The sequence below is a fragment of the Neopsephotus bourkii genome, unplaced genomic scaffold, assembly GCF_033783945.1.
Source record: "Neopsephotus bourkii isolate Nb327-2 ecotype Australia unplaced genomic scaffold, CSIRO-AGI_Nbou_v1 NB_739, whole genome shotgun sequence".
NCBI classification, from domain to species: domain Eukaryota; kingdom Metazoa; phylum Chordata; class Aves; order Psittaciformes; family Psittacidae; genus Neopsephotus; species Neopsephotus bourkii.
The window spans coordinates 1379922-1404435 of NW_026901237.1; the positions used below are offsets into that span (position 1 = coordinate 1379922).

Consider the following 24514-nt stretch of genomic DNA (forward strand, 5'->3'; position numbering starts at 1 on the left):
CATTCATCGTTAAGAGCTGTAGGATCGGTGCGGAACAATAATCCCTTTTATGAATCAATCCTTAAGTCCTCTGGGACAAGAACAGCCTGGAGACCTTGATCACAGCCACAGGAACTGCCAGTGTCGCTGTCATAAAAAATAAGAAGAAAATATAACTTTCAATCCTCTTAATTGGTTGCATTACTGATGCTCTCTGGCGCTGGCTGGGGAATGAGAAAATCTATAAACTGGTCTGGTTTGTCCATCCCAGCTTGTGCCTGGGCCAGTGCTGTCATTCAGAGGGGAGAGAAGAAAGCATCTGAGCTCTCACCAGAAAAGTCTCCTGCACTCTCCATCAGCCCTGCACTAGGGAATTGGTCCCATTGGACCAGATTAAATTTGTAGCACCCAGACACCATTTACAATGAAAGACATCAAGGGTCTAATAAGGGAAGAAGGACTTTTTTTTTTTGCTTTTGGAGGAGCCTGATTTTCTTCCCTAAACCTTTGCCAATGACAGACACTCTCATAAAGCATTTTTATTGGATTTTCAAGCAATTTAATTAGCGTCTCCATCCGTGATGGCTGCAGAATTGGTGCAGAGCAGTCTCTGGGAATAGTAAAACAGAAGTGGCAGCAGTGCTCTGCATGCATGGGATGAAGGGGAAGGGCAGCTAAAATGGAGAGAGCAGAAGGACTTGAGGGGAAACAGCTTGGCCATATCTCCTCCATGGGCTGAGAAGAACCCAGGTGCATTGACATGTTCACCCTCTCCTTCACACTGTCTTGAGAGGCTTTTCATGGAGGGCACAGCTCTGAAAGGTGCAGTCCTGGTTGAGCTTGCTCCAGGTTCACAGCTGGAATGTTGTATTTTCTCTGGAGCAAATGGAGACATTCACCTGGCAGAGATGCTTGGCCTTGGGAACAGCATGACCAAGGTGCCTACCACAAGCCCAGCCTTGTTCTCCCTTCACCCCTTGCCATGGCAAAGGTGCTTTGAACTTTAAAAATGGGCCAGACATTAACATGAGGCTCTCATTCATGGCCATGTCATGCAGAATCTACTACGCTACCTCTTACACCGTGTTTGAGGAGAATAGCTCAAGGTTCCCAAGTCTCATTTGGATGCTTTGAGATCAAGTTTTAGCAGCTGCAGTCACTACCCTAGATAAGAAGGCTGCACAGGGCAGACTTCAGCCCCACTCAGCCCACACATGAACCCTCATTTTCCTTTGCCACCCACAGACACATTGGGCCTGGATGAGCCAAAGGGAGGAGCACACTAACAGCAGCCCATGTGCTGCTGGTCATGCGCCTGACATCTCTTTAGAAATGGATTTTAGTTATTTGCAGGAGTAGAGATACAAAGCAAATTGGAGTAGCTGCACCATGCAGAAGCAATATGTTTATGAGCTTGAATTCCAATTAATAGCCAGGGGCTGTCTGGTTTATATCAGTGCACGGCTTTGGCGTCCAGCTATTCTTTTATATGGAGAAAGTACGTGCTGCATGATTCATTTAGGGCCCACCGAGTCACACAGATTCCTGTGTCCCAGCAGCAACATCTGGCTGGCGTCCTGCCACCCGGGCTGTGCTGAATCCAGGGACTCTGCTGCCCCACTCCGTGCCGTGCTGGAGCCGTGCGGTGGAGCTGGCCCCAAAGCTGACTGATCACCAGATCCAAAAAGCAGGAGATGAGAAGCAGGACAGGAAAGAAGAGGAGAAAACAAGAGGGTGAAGTCATGCATCAGGGAAGGGCTAATGGAGAGCAGCCAAGCTGAGTGCTTCCAGCCAGCTTCCTGACACAGGATTTGGAGGAATTCTGCAGTTTTGTGGCAGAAAGAGGTGCCCTGCACCCCTAATCTTCCATTCGTCCCAGGGACAGGCCCAGGAATTAACTGCTCCTGGGGACAAAGCCTATTTTCAACAAGACAGGTTTTCAGCAAGGAAAGGTAAAAAAGATTCTGGCAGGTCTGGAGCAAGAGAAGGAAGGCTTTGCTTATGGAGGAGTTACATTTAATTTTATCCATCTTATTAATGCGGCTTCTATTCCAAGCATAGGGACAGGCCCTGGATCATTCTCACAGACTGGTTGCAAATCTACATGTGTAGATTTTCCTGCCTAACTTTCAGGGAATTCAGAATAATCCCTGAAAGGTTTCTTCTGAGCTTGACAAGGCACTCAGCCCAGTCTGCTGCTGAATCTTGCTATGCTTTTCATGCTCCATCACACCTAAATCCCCTGTTGCAGCACTTGGGGCAGATTTTCCTTGGTTTCAGCCCTATATTTCCTTGGGAATGAGCTTTCTAGAAGAAAGCTCACCTCCCTGTGCCTGGCTATGTGACACCTAATGCAGATTGCAGTCCCAGTGGCAAGGAAGTGGGGGCTTGGGCCTGGCTGGAAAACCCTGGGTCGGCTTTGGGCTAATCTGAGCAGCTGGACTCAGCACATTTAAGATGTGTCAGCTGTTTCTGGAAGCAGTCGTCCTTCTCTCTTTCCACCTATTGTCTCTCAGCTCTTCGACTCAGCTAATGAACTGCAGACCTATTCCCCCCATGTCCAGGCAAAGACCCCATGTTTTAACTGCATCGCTGTTTGCATTAGGTGGAGATTTTTCTAGGGAGCACAGAAAGGTAATTTCTTCCTTACAGTAAATTATTGTTAAAGGAATGGGGGAGAAGAACCAAATGCTTTCATTTTTAGACTAAAAAGTGGTGCAAATTACTCCAGCAAATCTGTCCCTGTGGGTATCCTCTTTGATGTGCAAAGGAAAGAAATGTTTTAGCTGATCTCAATATTTTTAATTCTCTTGCTGATTTCAGAGCACTCTTTAGTGTGAGCTACCGAGAAAGCTTGCAGATTACCCTGTAAAAGCAGTTATGTTATTGTCTCTTTTAACCCCACCTAGCCTTCAATTTCCTGCCATCAGTTTTATTTGGTCTTCTTTCAACTGGGAATGAACAACGAGCTTCACTAGATGAAAAGGTGAGAAATGCATTAAGAAAAGACCCTCTTTTCTTACTCTATCATGCCAGAGGCAGACACCCCAGTTGGGTAAGCGATGCCATGTAGAGCACAGCACTAGGCTTCTCCAAAACCATGCTCTCCCATCTGGAAGAAGTGGCAGGGGCTCTCTGCTAGCACAACTTTTCTAATTCAGAAGGTCTGATCAAAAGTTTCCCAATGTTTCTGTAACAGTTTCATGCTTACAGCAGCTTTGGCAATTTGGTCAACTCACGGTCCTTTTCTGAGCCAGGTTCTGAGGCAGGTCTGTTCCTCGTTTTTCAAGAGGAAAATGTTTTTCTTGTCATTGGAATGGAGGGGATAGGAAAAATGAGAAAAACGTTGGAGAAGGGATGCTTCTTCTGCCTTTTTGCCCTCACCCTCCCAAAAGCCATTTGTTTTTACCTCTCCTATCAGTATGGAATATGTTTGTTCAGTGAGAAACAAAAGAGAAACTGCCAGGGAAAATTTCCTTTTAAATAAGCCCCCATCTCATTTATTTTGAAAATTTCCAAAAATATAATGCATGCCTCTCTCATTAAGCTGTTAGAATAAATTCAGGCCCTTAAAAGCCTTTCCTTGCTCCCTCCCCCATGTTGTAACAGTCTGTTGTGCTACTTCTGCATTTCTTACACAAACCTCTGACATTATAAGCATATTTTTGATACCAGGACCAGGCAAATGTCTCTTTACAGTCTCAGAATACTAAGGATTTTTTTTTTGCAGTGGGAATAGTCAGTAAGGTCTACAATTAAGCATGAAACGCTGCCTAAATTTCAGAGGCTATTTGCTTCTGTCATTCAATATACTGTTAATGTGCTGATTTTATGGTGCCACTAGTAAAATAAAGAATGTTTATCCCTTACATTGAAGAATTTACTCCCTTTCCTTTGTAAGGGTAAATCTTTATTTGCACCAATATTGACTCTCGATGATACGGCTTGCTTACTCAGTGGTTGCCTGTTTCAGATAATTGTTCTATTGCTATTAACACAAGTTCAAATGCTGTTCAATTGTGGGAATGTACAGAACGTTGTTGCCTATCAGGGTCATTTGGAAGCTGAGCTGAATGCTGATAGGGCTGTAAAGGTAACGTTTGTGCAGAGAGCCCCACTTGTTCTCTTAACGTTTTATTTTTCATATCATTTTAAGATCTTAAAATAGTAGCTGTCTAGGTATGCTGGAGGGCTTAGCAAAGGAAGATCAACTGGCAGATATCATATAGTGCAAAAGCCTCAGCTGTAACAGAGCAGTGCTTCTGAAGTAATAATGTAAGGTAAAACTAATGTGCATTTCAAGATAAAGGATGTTCTTTGGGTTGTGGGTGTTCAAACAGAACACAACAATATTTCTTTCAGCACACTCTTTAATTCTCAGTTAAAATAGATCCCCTATAATTGTAGCTTAATCCTGGTTGAAAACTCCCTGACAACTTTCAGTTGAAACCTGAGTTTTATTGGAGAAATGTTTTTACTTTCAGATCTGCTCTTCTTCAACATTTGGTTTGCTAAAATCATCCATCAACAACAAAAAAAAACCCTCAACCACTGTAAAATGCACTTGGAACCTGACAAGCAGATTGGTTTGAGTCAAGAAAAAATCAGCAGCTTCCATCAGACTTTTGTTTGCTTGAGGGCTTTAGGGGGAGGTGGCAGGTTTAATACAACAATTCAGAGTCGCTGTTTGCAGGGTTTGGTTTTCCAACACGTAAGTCAACACCATCTCCTGGGAACTGGAACAAAGACAAAATAAATCTACTTTCATTTAACTCTCAGCAGAATAACGTTGGTTTTTCCTGCCCGTTTCCCCTCTGAATAAATGGTTTAGTTCCACCTGAAGGAAAACAGCCCTTCAGTACACCGCAGTCACCAGTGGACTTTCTTCCAACATCAAGAAGCAATCCATGGCATTTTCTTGGCCCGGCTCAAAATCAGAGGGCTCACCTGAGATGATTTTGTTTCTCCTTTCATTTGATCCTCCTCTGCTTTAGAGTTTCTTGCCAAACCTCCTGGAGACCCTTTTGCTGCAAAGGAGTAGCCCAAGTAAGACCAAGAAGTTCCTGCCATCTTCTAGGTTAGTCTCAAGGTGTGTAGAGTTACCATGAAGTGGTTTTGGGGCACAGTCTAGAAAGCAGCAAGGAAGGAAGTGCATGTACCTGAGCAGGCTGCATTTGCATGACCTGTTGAACAGGACAGCTTTGCCAGTGCTCAGAGCATGGCATCACTCTGGCATGATAGGGACTGGACTTTTCCCTTTGCATGGGGCTAAGGACAACATGTTCCCACATTCTTCCATACCCCTAGACTCTCAGGGTCTTACCCTCATCCCTCCTGAACATGGAGATTAACATCTTTAGAGTATAAAAAGCCTAGTTTGCAGGCTGACACTTCCCTGTAATTGCCCCTTCTTTTTCTGTGCTGCACAAGAACTTCAACATCTCTCTTTAATTGTTAACTCCCTCACTCATCACATCTCTGAGGAGATAACTGGCTTCATAAGAAGCCATCCAGCCAGAATGAATTCTTTCTGCAATGCCAGGTAGAAAACTCCTATGCAGCACAACCCAAAATGCTTGATTCTTACGAGACCTAACTCCCTTCTGTGCCTCCCATGGCCTTTGCCAAACTTTCAGACCTCCTGTGTGGATTGCAGTGCTGGAGCAGGGGTTGATGTGCAGGCAGGTAGGAGGACCAGGAGTGCTCCCTGCTATTGAGTGGGTAGTGACAGGGGGCAGCAGGTGTGGCAGGGGTGTTGCAGGGCCCCTGCCACCAATCAATGCTCATTCCCTGTGATCACTGGCACATGGTGGAAGTCAGAGTGTTACTGTGCAGTTTGTAGGCTGTAATTAGTTTAACGTTTGGCTTACCCGTTAGCATTGCTAAATGGCATAACATCAGCCTCCTTCCACTCACACCAGAAATAAACCTCCACAGACCTGGAAAACTTTGCTGGAGTTCACACTGCTGTTTGCTCACTAGCCTTGCACAGCAGATCCACATCTACTTGGAGGCTTTGAGCTGCAGGCAGATGGACAGCACTTTTGGGCATCCCCTAGTTATGGCATTGTCTAACCAGGGGAAAGGGGTGATTTGTCTGCTGCTCAGTCTGCCTCTTGCTCACCCCATAAATGAGCCCACTGAGGTGCCAGCCCAAGAGGGCCCTTCCATTGGCTCTACTTCAGATGGGCATGGTGAAAGGGGAAAGGAAGATGGTGGGAAGAGAAAGTCCACCCCATCTTCAAGAGACCTGCAAGCTTCATTCCACAGGCTGGTGCCTCCAGCAACAGATACATTGAGCTCATGGGATGCAGAATGGCCCTTAATTCAGTGCTCTCTTTCCTTCTCCCCAGCCTCAGCTCGAATAATGATGGGTGAGGCAGCAGCACAGCGGGAATGTGCATATGGCTGTGTCAAGACCTGGTCAGCCTGTCCTTGCCTCTAGCTAATGCCAGAACAATTCCTCACTGGTTCTCAGAGGTGGCAGTTACCAAGCTTTCTTCCTCATATCCCAGCTGTGTGTAGTGGGATGATTTCTGGCTCAGCTGGAGGAGGTTTTCATCTGGAGGAATGGGGGATTCTGGTACACCCAAGTCTCAAAGCCTACAGAGGTGTTCTAGGTCAGAGGTCCTAGGCTTCTGGAGCTGATGTCCTTTTGTGGGCTGCATCAGGTCTCCTTGCTTGTCTTGGCCATCTTGATAGTTATGGAGTGGCTGGTGGACTGTAACAGGCAGGCAGGGGTCAGCAGAGCAGCCATGGTGCCAGGGACCTGGGTGTACCTTCATTGCTCTGACCATCCTTAGCTGGGATCTCTACCCATGGACCTTTTGCCAATGGCCCAGCAGCTACATTTAAGCTCAGTTTGCCTGGTCTGGAGCTACCTCTGATGTGCTCACCAGCAGAGCTGGGACATGCCAAACTTGCAGGACTGGCACTCTGCCTGGGGACAGGGTCAGTGTTGTCATGAGGTGGCCATGGTGGCCACTTGAGCTGATGCTTGCAGCAAGAGCTTATGCTGGTCTGGGGTTTCCAAACGCTGGTGAAATATTGCAGGTCTTGATCTGGGAGGAAGGGAAGGTGTCAGTTCTTGTTTTAGAAGCAGGTAAACAACATTAAGCCCCTGTGAACTGAGGAATGCTGATTGGGTTTATCTGCATGATGAAGGTAGGAACTTATTTCATAGTGTTAAGTGACACAGGTAATATTTCCAAAACAAAAATCTCCAGTTTGAAATCCAATTAGGGTTGCTAAGTAACAACATAGTTAACCAGCCAATATTTGCTAAACCCAGGCTTTTGCAAGCAAGGAAACTGCTTCAACAAACTGCACTAACAATGTATAAATATATTAACATTAAATCAAAACAAAAATATATGGTTTACTGCAACACAAAACCTTTTAACACTGACTGCTAGGATTTTCCTTGTGATCCGTTTCATTTCAGAAGCTGGTTTAGTACTTTTCACCTCCATGGCTGAGTGGTCTGTACTTAAACTGCAGTATTGGTAGGACGGGAGTGGGAATCTGTATATTTAGTTTACAAGGTACTATGTAACCTTATTGACAAGCATATCCCTTAATGTGCCTGAATTAAGGGTCTCAAAATTAATTTTGATGAAAACTAGTTGCTTGAGAATGCTTTTCAGTTGTCAGCTACTTCAGTGTAACTGATCTACCCCCAAAAGGTACTTCAAGTATTACTAAAATGGGTTGTTTTTTAAGCCTGTTCTCAGCAGATACATACATTGATCTAAAAATTCCTTCTGGCTCTGTTCAAAACACAGCTCTGAGCCTCCTCTCTGAGGAGCTTCAATGACTCTTGTACCTGTGAGCCTCCTACAACAGCAGGCACTTGGTACAGGTATAGATTTGCTTTGGGACAGCTGTACACCCCATCAGGAGGTTGCAAAGTGGGACAAGTGCATTGGAGTGGGACTCCAAATCCCCACGCGTCAGCCTGCAGCATGAACACAGAATCTGCCAAGCAGTCGTCACCACCTCAAAATGTGCCTGACCCTGCAGCTGTATTGGCACAATGCAGGAGCCTGGCCTGGGTATCTTAGGTTTTATTTGGAATCCAGTTTTACATTTTAATGGTCTTTCCTGTTTGATAGAACCCTAGATTGGCTGAGGCATAGGACTTGTCAAATTTGTCTTCCAATAGAAAAGCAGGATTTCTCCAGTAGAGTTCATCTGGGGCAGAGACTCCCTGTGCAATGAGAATTCTTTCTTCTCTGGCTCAGTGCCTTTAGGACTTCAGCTTTGTTCTCTTCTGAGTGTGTTGGGAGGAATACTTCATGGGAGCCTGCACCACTGTTCCACAGCTCTGCAGGTCCCCTGCCCAGCCACGTCCAGCTCTATCATCCCTTGATGAAAGGGAAATGTTATGTGTGATGGGTATCTGAACTCTCCCAGCATTAATGGTTTACTGCAGAAAGCAGTTGGATTAGGATTTTCCTGGCCGACAAGGCTCAGAGCTGTGGATATAAGCTCTCCACGTTTGGCTTTTGTGGATACTTCGGTGTCTGAGCCACGCTTGCAAAAAGCGAAGATCCTTGTCATGCTGAAGAGGCCTCCTCTTGCATCCTGCTTTATTCTTCCCTAGCTGCTGCTTTGTCCCGACTGTGTAAGCTAATAATACTTTTGTATTTGTTAGGCTCCTTTGGGTGCCCACATGAACTGAAGTCGAAGGTAATGGCCTTTGATATGGGGAGCATATTAATGTGTTTTCTGTGAAGAAACCTGCTTTAGTTTTCTAAGTGTTCATCCCAGCAAATTGCCCTGTCTCTGCTCAAGGATCTTTGTAAATATATGGGCTAGAAATGTCAGTAGCTGCAGACTAGCATTTTTTACCAAGGAAAGATTGTACTTCAAGACTTCCTCCTTTATATCAAAGGATAGCAGAAAATCTTTCTTAGATCAACTTGTCTTAAAGCACATGTTCAGCTTTCCTACAGCTCCCTCCTTATTTGTGCAGTGTAGTGTATTTGTTCTCTAGCAGCCTCTTAGCTTGAGGTATGGCTTCCAAATTCCCTTTTTGAAAGGGCTTTGCTTTCCAGCACTGAACCACATGGCAAATGACCCTTCAGATAAGCAAAGCATAAGACTGTGTGCTGTGGTTAGTGAGAGGAGGCTCGGGGTTTGTCTTGTGCCAGCTGCAGTGATTTCTTTGTAATCCTGAGCAGCCCAGGGACTGCCTGCCCGGGCTGGCTTCCTGGGAGAAGGGCTGGGGAGAGTAGGGAGCAGGTGCTTCAATGCATGGAAATAAGCAGCTGGAAAATATCTACATTTCCAACTCTCTCCCAACCTCCCTTTGATGGGGGGAGTCCTGGGGAGAGAACCACAATATTGTGGTAGAGGTTGAGGATCCTTATGCTCCTGATACAAGTAGCTCCTCTGAAGCTTTCCAGAAACTTTGGGAAGTTGGGCAGGTACGCCACTGGAAGAGCACTTAGCTCAGGGACTCCAGACTGATCAGTGATGACCCAGCTTCTCCAGTTCGTTGCTGCAGTCAGAGGCTGCTTTCCAGCATCTGAACCGTGTGGTCTTGGGCTACCTGTGGGCTAGCTTCATAGTTATATAAGCTTCCAGAAGCTGAGCAGATGCTTGGAAACTTGTCTTACAGCAGACTAACTGGACTTCTGATGGTACACGTCATGTTGACTCCATCCTTCAGTAAATTAAAGCATTTCTGTGCAAGAGAATGGAAACAGTGTGGACTATCCCTGACAGCTGCCTTCTGATACAGAGATGAATATGGTTTGGTGTGATGGAGCGTAGCAGTGTCCTAGCAGACCCATGGCATTTGCACGTGCTAAAGCCAATGCCCAGGAATCACTGCTGGCCAGTTTGTTGCCATAACATGCATGCAGCTGAGACCCCAGAGACCAGAGCATCAGGCTCTTGCCCAAAGTCAGCAGCAATATAAAGCATCGTGCCAGCCAGCTGAGACTGGATATAATGGAAGTAATGAACAGTGCAGCTTCAAATTAAAATAAAGCTAATGGAGAGGGCAAAGACCTTAACTGTCACTCTGATGCATCTCAGCGGAGTTGCTTATACTATGCTGAGCTCACCAACTCTGGGTAGCGTGACCCTTTGGGTCTGAGGCTGGTGTGCCATTCTAATGATGTATACCCACCCCTCCCAAGGGGAGCAGGGTGAAGGGCTTGAGGAATGAGGGCTTGAGGGCAGACACCTTTATTTAATACACCATGACAGTGCATAACTAAAGCTCTTTATCTTACTGGATTTTGCTGATAGGTGGCAGTTCTATCATGGGTCTGATGAAGTCTGTCCCAATCTTTCCAGTGGCACTGCTTTAACTTTTGTCCCCTCACTGCCTCTTTGCTGTTGTTATTCCCATTTGGAGGTGAGTGCTTTGTCCCTCAAACAAGGAGACTAAGCCAGGAAATTACCTTACTAATACTGGTTGGTTTGCATCTTCCTTGATAAGAACAATGAAATCTCTGTCACACGTGTGGTGTCCTGCTCTCCTTGCGTAGCCACCCCACAACAGTTAAGAGCTTTTCATCATGGCAGGGAGTAAAATAAATAGAAATTTCCATTTGATTTCTTTGAAGGTCTTCTCCAGGCAGAGCACCAAAGAGGGGTAAGAGTCCAGTCTTCTGTCCGCGTCACCTCTCACAGCTACAGCTTTGGTTTGAAAATGTACTTGGATAACTAGGGAATGGGTATTTGTCAGAAAAGTGCTTCTGAGCAGGAGGGCTTTGTGTCTTGGATGCCATAAAACCACTTCTGGAGGCTTTGTCTCACTCCTTGAGAGGTTTTGTATCTAATTGAGAATTCAGCAAACACTCCGGTGCGTTTAGAAAATAGAGCTTGGACCAACTGCATATACAGGAGGATGACTGGGATGGGAAGAAATCTATTCAGAACCCTGAGTGTGAAAACTGCTGGGTTGTGACCCCCAGGTATTTTCCTCCTGAGAAATGCCTGCCACATTATTGTGTCCTTCTCACAGGGGAAGAGGGTGAAGTGTTAAATGTCCTTGTTATTTGTCCAGATGGTTAAATCCCAGTACCACCCTGTCAGGTTTTCCATGTAGTGACAGATGGGGAACTCACTGGTTCCCCTAGGTCTCACTAAGCACCTTTCGTCTTCCAGAACGAAAGAAGGATGCAGCATAAAATCAGCCTAAATCTCACTGGAATGTTTCACTGTGGTTCTCTTGAGTGTGAGAAATAGGAAGACCCTAACCTCCATTTCCAATGGGGCCATCTTTGTGGGGCCAAAAGAGCTGAGGCCGGAATCACTACAGGGGCTGAACTGAGACTTATTCAGGAGGCCATGGGGTGGAGGAGCTCCCACCCCACAGCTCAAAATGGGAAGCATTGTTGTTAGAGCAGGGTCCACCTCAATCCCAACCTGATGTGGGTAGGCAGAGCTGGAGGCCACATGTGGTACCAAACCTGAGCAGCATCATGCAAGGGCCAAAGCATACAAGTTGTTGGAGAAGGGTAGGTGCTGTATGTCACTGTGCAGGGTGCATTGCTTGCTGTATGTGCATGATTGCCATTGGTTTTCAAGCAGAGGTGGAGTGAGCAACTGCAGGCTGCTCCTGGGGAATGTATAGAGCTCATGCACGCTGTCCTTGCACCCCTTAAAGCCCTTCAGCCGGACCAGCAACCCCTTGCAGGGTGCTTGGCTGTCTTTGGCACTTGATATTCCTGTGGGCTTTGCCCTCCTTTTTCCCACATCTCACTGACAGAGGAAGGGAATTGAAACCCTGAGACCTGGCAAGTAGCTTCTCAGAGGCCTTGACATCAATCGATCTGCCAGTAACCTGAGCAGAGGGGCATGTGCTGACTTGGGTGAAACAACCCAATGATAAATTGGTTTAGAAAAACTGCTGGATATTGGTGCTTGGGGATGCAGGACAGCAACGACTGTGTTAAGGGAGAAGGGGCATAATGAATGGCTCCTCTCTCAGAGGCTTTGAAATGCTACCTGTGCAGCATGAGCCTTTGAGGTTTTCTGGGGAGATGCAAGGTGTCTCTGGACCCTGGCCTTGCCCCACAGAGGTTCCCAACCTGTACTGTGCAGGGACCCTACACCTCTTGCTACTTTTAGGAGTGCTGCTGGTAAGTTAGGCTGATTACTGAAAAGGGTAAGGTAGAGGAATGACATAAGGTGGAGGAGTAGCAATAGCAAGTCTCCATGGTTGATAAGAGTTTGTGAAACCAGGAAACCGAGCTGCATTAAATGATTGTTCTGTCTTGCCTGGAGGAAGAAGGCGGAGAAAAGGCTTCCAAACCCCTCTTTTCTACGAGCCCGTCTTTCCCCAAAAAGCTGGTCTGCTGTGTCTGTCCACTTAATAAGAACTGAGCAACCCACAGGGAAAGTGGGGCAGTGCCTGACTTATCAAAATAAATCATGTGCAGGAGGGAAAACCAAAAGCAAATCATGACAGCTTTGAACATGTGATGCAAGCCTCTTTGCAAGGTCTTCACTTCTTCACTGAGACATCTTAATGGTGGCTGTGCCCAAAACCTCATATGAGAGGGTCAAAGTAAAAAGAGTTGGTATGGGTGAGACAGCTCTGCTAGGAACCTTGTGAGGTGAGGTACACAGCCAGGCTGTGGGACACCCTGCTAGGGCTGCATCTCTTGTGCACATCTTGCACTCAACTCAGGAAACACTTCCTTGCAGCTCAGGTGTTTTCTGGAGGAGCAGCAGGATGACAATCTTGATTTTGGGCTTCAGCAATAGCCCCAGTTCTGGCAAACCATAGGTGCCAGCACAGTATTGCATGGAGGGCAGAAATTCTATGGTGCTCTTTGCTGCAGTGGACCTGCAGTGTCACAGGACCATGTGAGAGACCTTCCTGGAGGTCACGGGCAGGCTCATGCTTCTCCTCCAAGAAGGGAGATCTAAGGGGGAGGACTGAGTCATGCAACATTGCTGAAGCTTCTTCCCAAGTCCCTCAGAGTACAGTTTAAGCCAAAGGGGTGGGTATACATCATTCAGCAGGCTCAAGGAGGCATTACTGAGCAGCAGGAGGTCTGGCTGCATGCCTGGCGCATGGTAAAGGGACGACCATGGGCCTTTAAGGCAAACTCACATTTGCTGCTGCCCAGAAAGAAGGACAAGGATGTGAATAAGTGGAGAAGTCAGGAAGGATTAATACATGTCCTGCTGTGGGAATAAGTCTCACACATGTGTTTCTAGTACAGCATTTAATGCTGATGTTTGCACCAGCACTGCTAAGTTCTGGGGTACTTTTGCCTCTGTATGGTTATCCAAAGGAGCTGAGGATGCAGTGCTCATCAGGAGACTCAATGGAGCATAAATACCTCCTGCGTATGTAGCACAGTGATGAAAACCAATAGCTGTATGAATATTTAGCATCTGCTACTCTCTGCTCTGAGAGGATTTTCATGCCAGGTCCTCCTGCTCCTCTGGAGATGATGTTGCTTGGTTATAGTGAAGATAAGGCTACGTGTGGGTGAGAGCAGGGAAACAGCCACTGTTGGCAATTGTGCGCCGTTGGGATGTGCCCTTCAGAGGAGGATGGAGACAAATGGCATCACTAACAGGTTGTGTGACAGAGCAGCCAGAAAATCAAAGAACAGCTGGCATTAGGCACACAGCACCTTTGAACGCATTTTGAAGGTATAGATCTATAGAGCTGTGTGCGTAATAAACCATGAAGCTGTTGGAGCTGTTGACAGGTCCCAAAGCAAGGGATAAAAGGAAATAGGTTCAACCCTTGCTCCTCCCAGAGGTGGGAAGTGGATCCTGCCGTGGAGCTAAGGACTGTGGGCTCCTGCAGCACCCATCAGCATGGAACAGCTCAATTGTAGTGGCTAGATTGAAGTGAGATCTGGAACTGGAGGGATACAGAAAATAATTGAAACCATGTTGAAGCCATGAAATGCCTGTGGAGATCTGATGAAACAAACAGCATAACATTTAAGTGTGTTACTCTCATCTGAAAGCGTTGATTCAAATGTCACTAAATCCTAGGGAAAAACAGGTCTTTGTGCTGGCCTCTGATAATACAAACTGATCTGGAAAGGTGTGGCTTGCAAAGAGGCACCTCCTGGAGAGATGCTGTAAGTAACATGGCTGTGAACTGGCATAAACAAGGCTCCAAAGAAAAATAACTGTGGTCCTTTCCTTGTCCCTGAGAACAAGAGGGCTGGTGTGTGCAGTCAGGCTGCCTCCTGTCCCAGCATGCTTTAGGCATGTAGCTTTGCTCAGCCCTCCCCATCTCCCGTGATCATCTGAACTCCATTGCTGTGTTCCAGCAAGCTTTTCCTACAGCACTTCTTTAACTGTGCAGACGCTTTGTAAGCTTTCTATGACTTGCTCATACTCAAATGAGTTCTTATAACTTTCGCACCAGCTTGGACTATGCTTCAGATGACATCCACTTACCAGATTCCTCACCCATACCAGCCTCCCCTGCCCTGGATGCTCAGCTTGTGAGTTAAGGGTCATCGAAAAACTTGGTTGAGGATACAGGTTTACAGTATAAAGAGCAATTTGGCAAAGGTTCAGAGCAAAGGTCATTAAGATGCAAGACATCTTCCCCTGGAGATTGAGTTTGCTAATTTAAAATGCATTAATAAATCCAATGTTTTGGTTATAGACAGTGAAGAAGCAGTCTGGAGCTATTAAGGATAGTGAGGAGGCAGTACCAGACAAGCCAAAGTCTTGGCACACTTCAGGACCAGATTGTCTGGGCCCTGCCTGAAAAAGTCACTGAGGTGCTTGTGGATGGGATCCCAGGCACTCCGTGGGAAGAGCACTGTGAAGGGGTCATGTCTATAGATGAGAGCTGGGAAACAGCTTGATGTGCCATTGTCCCCTGCATGATATTCGATGTTTGTGCTGTGTTCCTTTTTCTGTGTGTGAATTTTGGCATCATATCCTCACCTCATCTCTGAAAGGACTTGTTGAGTAACCATACATCTTGGGCAGCTTAGGGGAGCTGACTGAGCCCATGAAAGGTTAAGTGGTGTCATTGTCTCCTGGGTTAATGATGTCCCCAGATGATGCAGGCAGAACATTATTTACTGAGGACAGCAAGCAGGCAATTGTTCTTCAGGAGAAAGTGATAAATCTTGTTATGTCTCAGTGATCCTGTCATTGTTACTTACAGTGGCAGCAGCACACGGCTGTGCTTGTTCCAGGGGCAGGCAGGATGGATTCTGCTTTTGTTAAAGCAAAAGGACATGTTAACAAACCAAATACTGTTTTTTGGTGGACCTTCTAGGGAACAAGCCTTGGGGAGGCTGTTCAAGGGGTGGAGTGCGTTATCACTGTAGACAAACTGCAGTAGCAGCTCTTATTGTGAAAAGTTTGAATACTGGCTGGTGAGAAGACTGCCCAGCTTTCCTGTCTGTTCCCATATGCTCTCCATACCCATAAATTGTGAGTTGATCCCACACCTTCTCAGTATAAGCTTTGCTCTAATTAAAGCCCTTGCAGAGTTGAAACTGGAAAGGGATGAGGACATAAAGACAAGCCATGGGTTCTGCGGAAGTGAGGGGACTATTTACATGCTGGAAAGTAACAACATCATGGAGGAACATCCTTGTTTTTAACAATTCCTGCTTGAGGCTCCTTGAATTTACCAACAAGAGCATTCGTAGAGGACAAGCCAGGGATAAGGGGGAAATAAAAGATCCATGATCTGCATTTATAAAGAGCCCTACTTGCATATCAGAGCAGCTTGTAAGCTCCATTTTCTTGAAGAATGTTGAAAGTCCTTCCTCAGTCTGGCCCCAACCTTCAGTTTCTACCCTTCATCTTTTGCTGGAAGAGGTGACCTTATCCTCATTGGGAAGAGTCTTCTTGGCTGGTAGGGAAAGGCATGTTCCTGTCTTGTAAACCTACTTGAGCACTTCAGAGGGGGAATGGCCATCAATAAATGGATTTTTCTTGGCTCAAGCCCTGCCCAGTTTAGTTCTTTGATAATTTAGTGTGCCATTTCCTGATGCACTGCTAAAATATATAGCATGCAGCTGGCAAGAGAGGAGACAGATCTTGTCTGTGGAGATGGGGGTCATGTCCTGATGGAGGAGGGGATGTAGCGGCATGTCACTGAGTGCAGCCTATGTGGTGTCCAGAGAGGATTGTTGTTAATTGAATTGAAGAAGACAAATAGCCATTAGCTTAGTCTCCAAAGGACAATAACAGTACTAATAATGAAGCTGAACTCCCTAATACTGATCTCCAGTATCTGTGAATTTATATAATTGATGGAATATCATTAAGTAAGAGGAAAATGTCCAAATGCAGGTGGCGGGGAGGGCTTTACAGAATTTGCTGAGATCTAATATGTACAGCAAACCTTCATGGCCAGCTTTTCTAAAGCAGAGAGACTTCTGAGGCTTATTTTTTATCCTTCTTCTCCCCCCCCCTCCTTTTTTTTAAGACAAAATTACATTCCAGACAATGATTGCAGTGACATTATGTTCAAGTGATCAAAAATTGTTTTGCTGCACCGATGTCAGGTGTTGAAGGGACAAGTGCCTGTGATGAATGTCTAATATCTGCCCATCTTCCTTGATGCGTACCCCAGGAGGAAGGCAAGAAACAATCTGATCAGCTTAGCAATCCCCTTGGCATTTCCACTGCCTCTGGAGCCATATTTCTCAAAGAGCGTCAGGACATCTTTCCAGGGGGGAATCACACTTGATGCTGCTTTGACAAACAGCCTTTGGCCAGGGCTGTGGGGCAGAGGAGGTTTTCTGTCAGAAAACACCAACTTGTCATAATTGAACTTTTTTGCAGGTTTTGAAGAAAACTTGGTTAGGAAAAAAACTTTCCATTAATAATGTTGGGCTGGAGCTAGAGCAGCAAGGAAACCATGACACCATTTTGCATGCTACTGTTCCCAAGTCCCTCAGACCAAGGAGGGTGAACTGGTCACATCTTGGACCTGCAGACTTGACACATGATGATGATAAATTGTTGGGGTATGAAGAGCTGTGGAAGGGACTGTCGGTTGGTTAAAAGCATGTGGACTTAAGGAAAAATCCCTCCTCAGTAGGGGATGGGGATGACAGTGGGGCTGGAGGCAGTAGGTGTGGTGCACAAATAGATTTGCTTTCCTGGAAGCAGAAATATTGCTGCTATTCCAGAAACTTTGTGTGTACTCTTTTACAGCAATCATGGTCTTGTAACTGCACGCTCTCCAATAACATCACCTAAGTGATTTCCCCCTAGGCAATAAGGTTAAGTCATGGGAAACAATTTCTATTTTTAATAACATTTTTACTAAATATCCCATCTCTGACTTTCCCTAGAGGCTCAGAATTCATCTGCAAAAAGGGGGCTTTAAAGGGCTTTAATAATAAATATAATACCACCACTCTTTTATGCTTATAACTATGCATGCTTGAGTGAATTCCCTGATCTTTTTATGGGCCTGCTGAAATATATAGCGCAAGTCAAGGGCAGGCCTGTTTTGAAGCTTCTTGTGTTCCCCTGCTTTAATTATTTTCATCTCTAGGTGACAGTCTGGATAATGCTGTCCTAGTGCTGTCCATGTACAATAGCAACCAAACCTGGAGAGCTGCGCACAGCCTTGCTGTACACAGGGAGGGGACAGCCCTGTTTTCCAGCTCTGACTACCCAGGGCTGACTCTTGAAGGCCATAAGAGCTCCCACAGAAGTACTGCAAGGAGCCACAGCACCTCTGAAAGACCTCACCAGTGTGAATAACAGGAGGGAAGATGAACTTCAGTCTGCCTGATAGGCAGACCCCCTTGGTTTGGCAGGGAGGTTTAGAGCCATCAGAAACAAATTTTTACCCCATTTAGAAAAAAGTACAAAATTGTCCTAAACATCTTTTCAGCCCAGCCCCATATATGTCCTGTAAAAGAAAATGTTCCCTCCCTGCTCCTTTTATTCTCTTAGATTTCAAACTGCCTAGAGGTCCTGTAACTGTCTCCTTTGACATTCCTTTAGAGCCTTCTCAAGAAGCAAACATGCTCTCTCTGAAGCTATGAAAGCACTATAGACATTCATTGCCCTGAGCAGCCTCATCTGGGACTTCTACTCACCCATCCTCTGCTCCACCAGCTTCATCTGAGCTCAGGTCTGAGCTTTAACCTGTAGGTGTGCGTGCCAGCCCCCCTCATCTGCTGCTGCAGGAACACTGTAGCTTCTTGGGCATTTTTTTATCTTTGAGCTATTACTGCCTTTTCTCTCTGATCCTTGTCAGCTCAGAGCTTTCTTCTACCAAGCACAGGTTTGTGTTTCTGCCCTAGACATGTCTTTGCTCAGCTTTTCCTTGTGAATGAGCCTGCATCTGCTGCAGCCAGTGAAGTCCTTGGCTGACTGTGGCAGAGCTGAGGGAGTTTGCCCTCTGAGCATGACAGGCAGAAAGATGGGAATTCCTGAACTAATTTGCTGTAAACAATAATGCATAATAGGTCACTTCTCTCTTCAGCAACTAGGCAATTAAATCCATCAGAGACATGAATGTAATTGGACTACTGGCAATTAGCACTTGCAAGTGCTGGAGGAGTCCAGAGGGCCTTTTCATCAAATTACTCTGGATTTTTTTGTCTTTTGGCTGAGCTGCTGGAGCTCAGAAATCCCACTGCCTTGCCCATGGGTACCAGACTGCCCCAGGATTTGAGGTCTGTGAAACTGAAAGCCCCTAAGAAAAGGTGTGGGGTACCCTCATTTTGATGATCACTCACGCAGAGAGGGTGGCCCAGAGCAGAGTCCCACTTAGCCCTGGAGTCTTCCTGCTATGCTAAAGATGCTGCTGAAAGTCTTTTTCATTTAAAGAGAGATCAACTGATGGCAGATCAAAGCAGGGTCTGCTGCTGGGGGTCTTGGTTGTTCTGCTGGGCTTTCGCTTCCCTCTGAAGGAGAAGGGGTCAGTCAGGAGGAAGCCTTAGCTGCTGCCTTGCTCATGTGAGGCTTCAGAGTGGGGCTAGGAACTTGCCTTATAGCAGGTACCTGGGCCATTCTTGCCTGCCATCATCACAGCAATTGCAATGCACAAGCTGCTAGAGGTTGGACATGCAAAAATGACTGAAGTCACTAATGACTTTATTGCATCCAAGACAAAAATCACCGATGTGGACACCATCTAAGCACTCACAGCATAGGACTCAACAACAACAAAAAACAACCCCAAACCCTAGTTCCTGAATGAAAATATTTTTATTGCTGGGCCAGAAAAGGTGAAAGAACTCTTTGAATCCAATCTAGAGAGCAGAAACGTTGTTGAGATCAGCCTTTGCTTAAAGAGTTTGGATTGGGGCCATACGTGGAGACATGCTGCCTCTTGCTCAGCAGGTCTCTGGGGACAACTTCAGAATGCCTCGCTGAGATTTTCAAGAGTGGCCAGTGATGATGGAGGGTCTGTTTGAGACAGATCAAACCAGTCACCTTGAAAATTGTGGACTTTCATGTCATTTCCAACTGGACCATTAAGTATGAAAGCCCATAAAATAATTCATCCTCTTCTGCTGTGGCCTATACATTCAGCCTCCCCCTCCTCTCCCTCATGATAAACTCTTTCATCCAATAGGGTTTGTCTGAGGTACTTTGGGTATCAGCCATATGTATATTATTTTTATCTGTCTTGCTATTTTACTTGCCTTTTGAACATCCAAGATCACTCTTTTATCTGTAATTTTAACAGTATGGATATGAATTAGAGGATTTTTATTTCACTTGTAGGTTTCCTTTCACTACTGTGTATTAAACCAAGCCTCTCTTCAACACAATAATAATAATCCTTTGTCTTCCCCTTTGTAATACAGTGATCTGTTTGCCTGTATGAGAGAACAGTTCTGCAATATCATCACCCAAAGTCCCCAATATCTCTACCGTATTCCAGTTAATTATATGGTGCTGCTATTTCATATGGATCCCAATAGGATCATTTTGCTGCAGACATTATTTTAGGAGGAAAGTAGATGCTATTAGGTTTAACAAACAATTTTTTTTATAAGGGATCAAACCCACCCAAATCTGGCTTTCTACAGTAGTCCCAGGATAAATCTGTGTTGCATATGTACATGCTGGTGTTAGCACAAGCAGAGCTGGCAGGATTTAACCAAAAAAGCACAAAACTTTTGTGGTTTTTAATTGAAAAAATCTTACTTTCAGGGTAGAAAAAGTGATTGATTGTCTTCAGCGGTGGACTGTTTCAGGGTCATGTCTTTTTCCCATTGTCCCACCAAAACCTTGCTAATAGGGTTTTACTGAAAAGTAGATTAAAATGTAGTAATTCAACAAATGAGAAGTGCTATAGCTTTTAGTGGAAAAAAAAATCAGAGGTGCCTTTAATTTTGATTTGTCAGGAAATAAAGTATCTCTTTCTGGAGGGTGCTGTTGGAAAATCAGTCATGTATTAGTGCAGCTCTGATAGTACCACAAAGCTGAGCATGTTTGGAGACCTCCTCCAATGATACCATCCCAGGGAGGCCTGCTAGTACTTCACTTTCAGTTAAGGCCCAGTTATCTAGTTCACATTATTTTTTAGCCTCCTGCTTGTTCTTGTTTATTCAGGACACCTTGGGTGCTTGCTCTTTGAAGATGGTGCAAGTCAGCAGCAGCCCTCACTCAGCAAAGGGCAGCTTGAAGGCTTGTGGCAGGGGGAAGGCAAGGATGTTGGAGTGCCTTAATCTCAGAGCTTCACACATCAAATGTATTTATGAAAGTGTGGAGAAACCCTTTCCACCTCTACGGGAGTGGTGATGAGAAGGGAACACTGCAGACTTGAGGTTATTGACAAACTTAAGGCATGTTCTGGGAAACCCTCTGCAAAGCAGATGAAGTTTAGTGTAATCTAAAATAAATAACAAGATCTTCCTGATCAGCCCAGTTTTAGAATCTGGTCCAGCTGAGAAGCAGAGGTAATTAATGATCTTTTCTGTAGCTTTTGCAAAGAGCATTTCCATTTAAATGCATGCTCTGACCTTCCTCTCAGGCAGAATAAATAACCAATACATTATTCAAAGAAGCATTTAACATAGGTAAAAATTAACACTTGCCTCAGTACAGGTAATCAGCTTCTGGGGTGGTTCGACATTGGTCCAGCTTGCAGGGTGGGATGGGATGGGGAATTGCCAGGTGATCCACAAGCCCTCAGCCTAACTACTGTGGGAAAAGCCACTTTCTCTCCAGGAACATTTCTTCATCATGGCTTTCCAAGCCCAATCCCTGAAGGAGATGTAGGAGACACAGGATATTTCTTCCAAGGCTGGCAGGAAATCTCAATGCAAGGGAGATGGAAAGAGTGGGACAAATTGAAGAGACACTTCATGTTAGCTCATGATGAGAGAGGCTAAGGCATAACCTGGAAGAAAATAGATATCTGCCAGCTCCAATGGCTCTTGCTCCCTCTTATAAGGGAAATGGGTCAGTGATTGCAAAAGAATTGATGAGAAGCTAGATTCCATTTTATGGAAATTGATATGAGGCAGAGGAAAGGATATTGCAGCTGCCTCTTAAGAGGCTGTCTTGCATCTGGTCATTAAAGGTGACTTCTATTCACTCACATGGAGACCTCCAGGGCTTTCTGGAAGTCCTTCAAAGCAGCAACCCTAATGCTGTACAAGCGGGTGGCGCATGTGCCCTGAGGCTGGTTTGTCAGAGGACATGTGCCAGCAGATAAAAGAGCATGTGGTCCACACTGGAGCCTGCTGTAGTGTTATCTGCACATAGTCATCCGAATTAGGGTAATGCTTGGAGCAAAGAGTGCAGCCAGGCAACCCCTTCTGCTGCTGGCTCATCTGGTTTGAGCTACTACCTCCCTGATATCGGCTTCCTGGTGTCTTTAACCTCCCCTCTCCCCATCAGAAGCTGTTATTTGCTTTAGTCCTGCTGGCACCAGCATGTTCCTTAGCTCCTGTTAAGCAAGTTAAAGTGCATGCAAGCATGGTTTGGCATGATGTCCTTCCATAGTTAATCACTGCTGCTGGTTTTTAATATAACAAAAAATAGTCTGTATTTGCTGACTCACTCTGGAGGCAAAATGTAAAGCAAAGAGTGGTGGGGATGGCTGGGGCAGTTTTTCCCCACAGTGCCCAGGCTGTGCTCGAAGGTCTTGCTCCAGGTTGGCATCCAGTGCCTGGTAAAGCTGGATATGGTGGTTGATTCACCCTACTGGGTGCTAGAAACATACTCCCTCCTTCTCATCTGCATCATATTTCTTCTACAAGCAAGGTAGGGAACAGTTAAGAAGAAAAAGAGTAGAATTAGTGTAGTGATGAGACTGCAGTTGGGAAGGACATGTGAAAAATACACAATTCCAAATACAGCCTTTATCACAGACTGACTGGGAGGTTGGCAGTAAACCAGGGTCTGAGATCACGCAGTTAGCCTTAAAAAACTATCTTCAGGCAGCCCATGCTTGGCACTGATTGGCATTAGAGTGAGCTGCAGAACTGAAGTCCATCATAAGTGGAAAGAAAAAATCTTTTATTTAAAAAAAATAGGTGGGGGGTGGAGATGTTCTTTATTTCAGTATGTCTCTAGCCCAAGGTCTTGCCAAAGGGGGGGAAAAACATTTCAAAAGCTGGAAGAAAAAGTGTTTCTTTCATCAAGGGTGGCAACAGAGCAGACTGAAAACCCTAAGCGTGTGTTTTGTTTGATTTTAAAACACTTTCTGAATAAAAAATTACTGATGGAGGTCAGTTCTAACGAAGGAATGTTTGCCCCAGTAGAGAGGAGGTTCTCTGAGGGCTGCAAGACATGAGCACCTACCAAGGGCCTTGGTTCTTTGCAGTTCCCAGATGACCAGCTCAGGGCCAAAAGCTGAGTGCCATGGATGAAGAGGCGAGCTGGTCCTACCTTTCCAAGCCCTGCTGGCCACACAAGGATGATCAAAGGATGATGCAACCTGAGCAGACAAAGACCTCACAAATGTGCACATCATGCTCCCGCCTGCAAGGTCACCCTGCTGCTGGTGCTAGGTCATGCATGAGGAAGAGCATGATGCTCGTCTGTGGGTTGCTTTCCCCTTTTTCTTTTGCATCTCCTTCTTTAGACAGAAGGCAGTGGAGTGATATTTTGGGGTCCTTGCTTGCAGCCATAACTGTGGTGGCCACACACCCCATTGATCCAAACCCTGACATGTGGACTGAACCACCCAGCTAGACCTTGGACTTGCCTTGTCACTACGGACTTGCTCAGTGACCTCAGACTGTCTTGACTGCAGTGCTTCTTGTAGAAATCCCAGTTTCTGAGCTCACATGCACAGAAGAGAGCATTTGTTTTCATCCTCAGCACTTCTAATCCATGTAGGCTGTAAGAAGGCATCACCAGAATGCACTCTAATGGCACAAAAGACTTTCATGGCAATTCAGATGCAACATTCAGTGATTATTTTAATATCTTCTTACTTTTTAAGGTGCTCTTCCTGCTTGTCTGATTTGACTGAAGATGTTTGAACTCTTGGGAGCAGAACTGTTGTTTCTTCCCATGGCTTATCACGCCAAGGTGCCTCCAGTGTGGTGGTTTGGTTATCGGATTGCTCTCCAACATTTGGCTGCAGCATAGAGGACTTACTAGCTTTCTGCAGGTATAACTTATTTCATGGATAGCCCTGAACCCTGCAGCAAGAAAATCTGATAACTTTGCTTGCATATAGGTTGATTTCTGAGAAGCAATGGCCTGAGTAGGATTGCATCTGTAATGCTGAACTTGCATTTATCCCCATTTCTATCAGCCCTGATAGGTGTGCTGGGTGGAGGGAGTATTTATTCTTTAAAAGGTTTAAGCATTTAGTATGGCACCACTTTGACTTCTTTTGGAGAAAGCATCTGGACACTTATTCTATTGGGCCAAGAAAAACATCCTGCTTGAAATTGCTAAGTGGTTCCTATAGTATTTTAGCAAATATCAGCATGGGCTCTTGAAGGAAGCAGTCCAAGGAAACAGAAATTCTGAAATATTCCGGGAGTCCATTGTAAAACAAGGGATGAGGACTTTGCCACGGAGAATGTATTTCCTAAACTAAGCTAGATAATTCCAGAATCAGAAGAAGCTGCTATTAATATTAAAATCAAGTGGTACTTGATGCTGTAGTCCTTACTGAATTCAAATGCTCCCAGAAAGTACAAAATTAAGAAGGATACTTGTGGCAGCTTGAACAGGAAATATCCCCAGCTGGACTGAACCTGAAACCTGAATTAAAAATGTCCTGTTGGTGCTGTACCAAAGACCATTAATTACAAGCCATGGCTTTTTGAAGAAACAGGAGTTTTTGTAACACTGCAGTGATTCTCTATATGAAAGAGAAGCCCCTCTTCAGAGAGACAATTTTCACTATTTTGGGATAAGAAAGGGGAGAAAAACTCAAAGAAATGCTAATGATTAAATGAATTACATTTTTCAGGACTCCAGGGTTGTGTTTCCAAGGAAGATAGCATCTCCTAACCAGCACAGCATCCTTAGCCTTGCTCCTAGACCCTACCCTGCTGACAGTGCCAAGTAAGTGGTTTTCTTGCTGTCTGCCTCAGTTTCCCCATGAGCAAACTTGTAGTAATGGAGAACAACTTAAACTGATAAAAGTGACAGAGGTAAA

At 45.4% G+C, this 24514-nt stretch overlaps 1 long non-coding RNA gene across 1 annotated transcript in view; it reads left to right on the forward strand.

Annotated features, from left to right (window-relative positions):
* The window catches only part of LOC133212702 (uncharacterized), a 154808-nt gene that overhangs the window by 122270 nt on the left and 8024 nt on the right, over positions 1–24514 (forward strand). The window contains exon 2 of the long non-coding RNA XR_009725579.1: positions 24326–24420. This is a non-coding gene — a long non-coding RNA (uncharacterized LOC133212702). The remainder of the gene's footprint in view (positions 1–24325; positions 24421–24514) is intronic.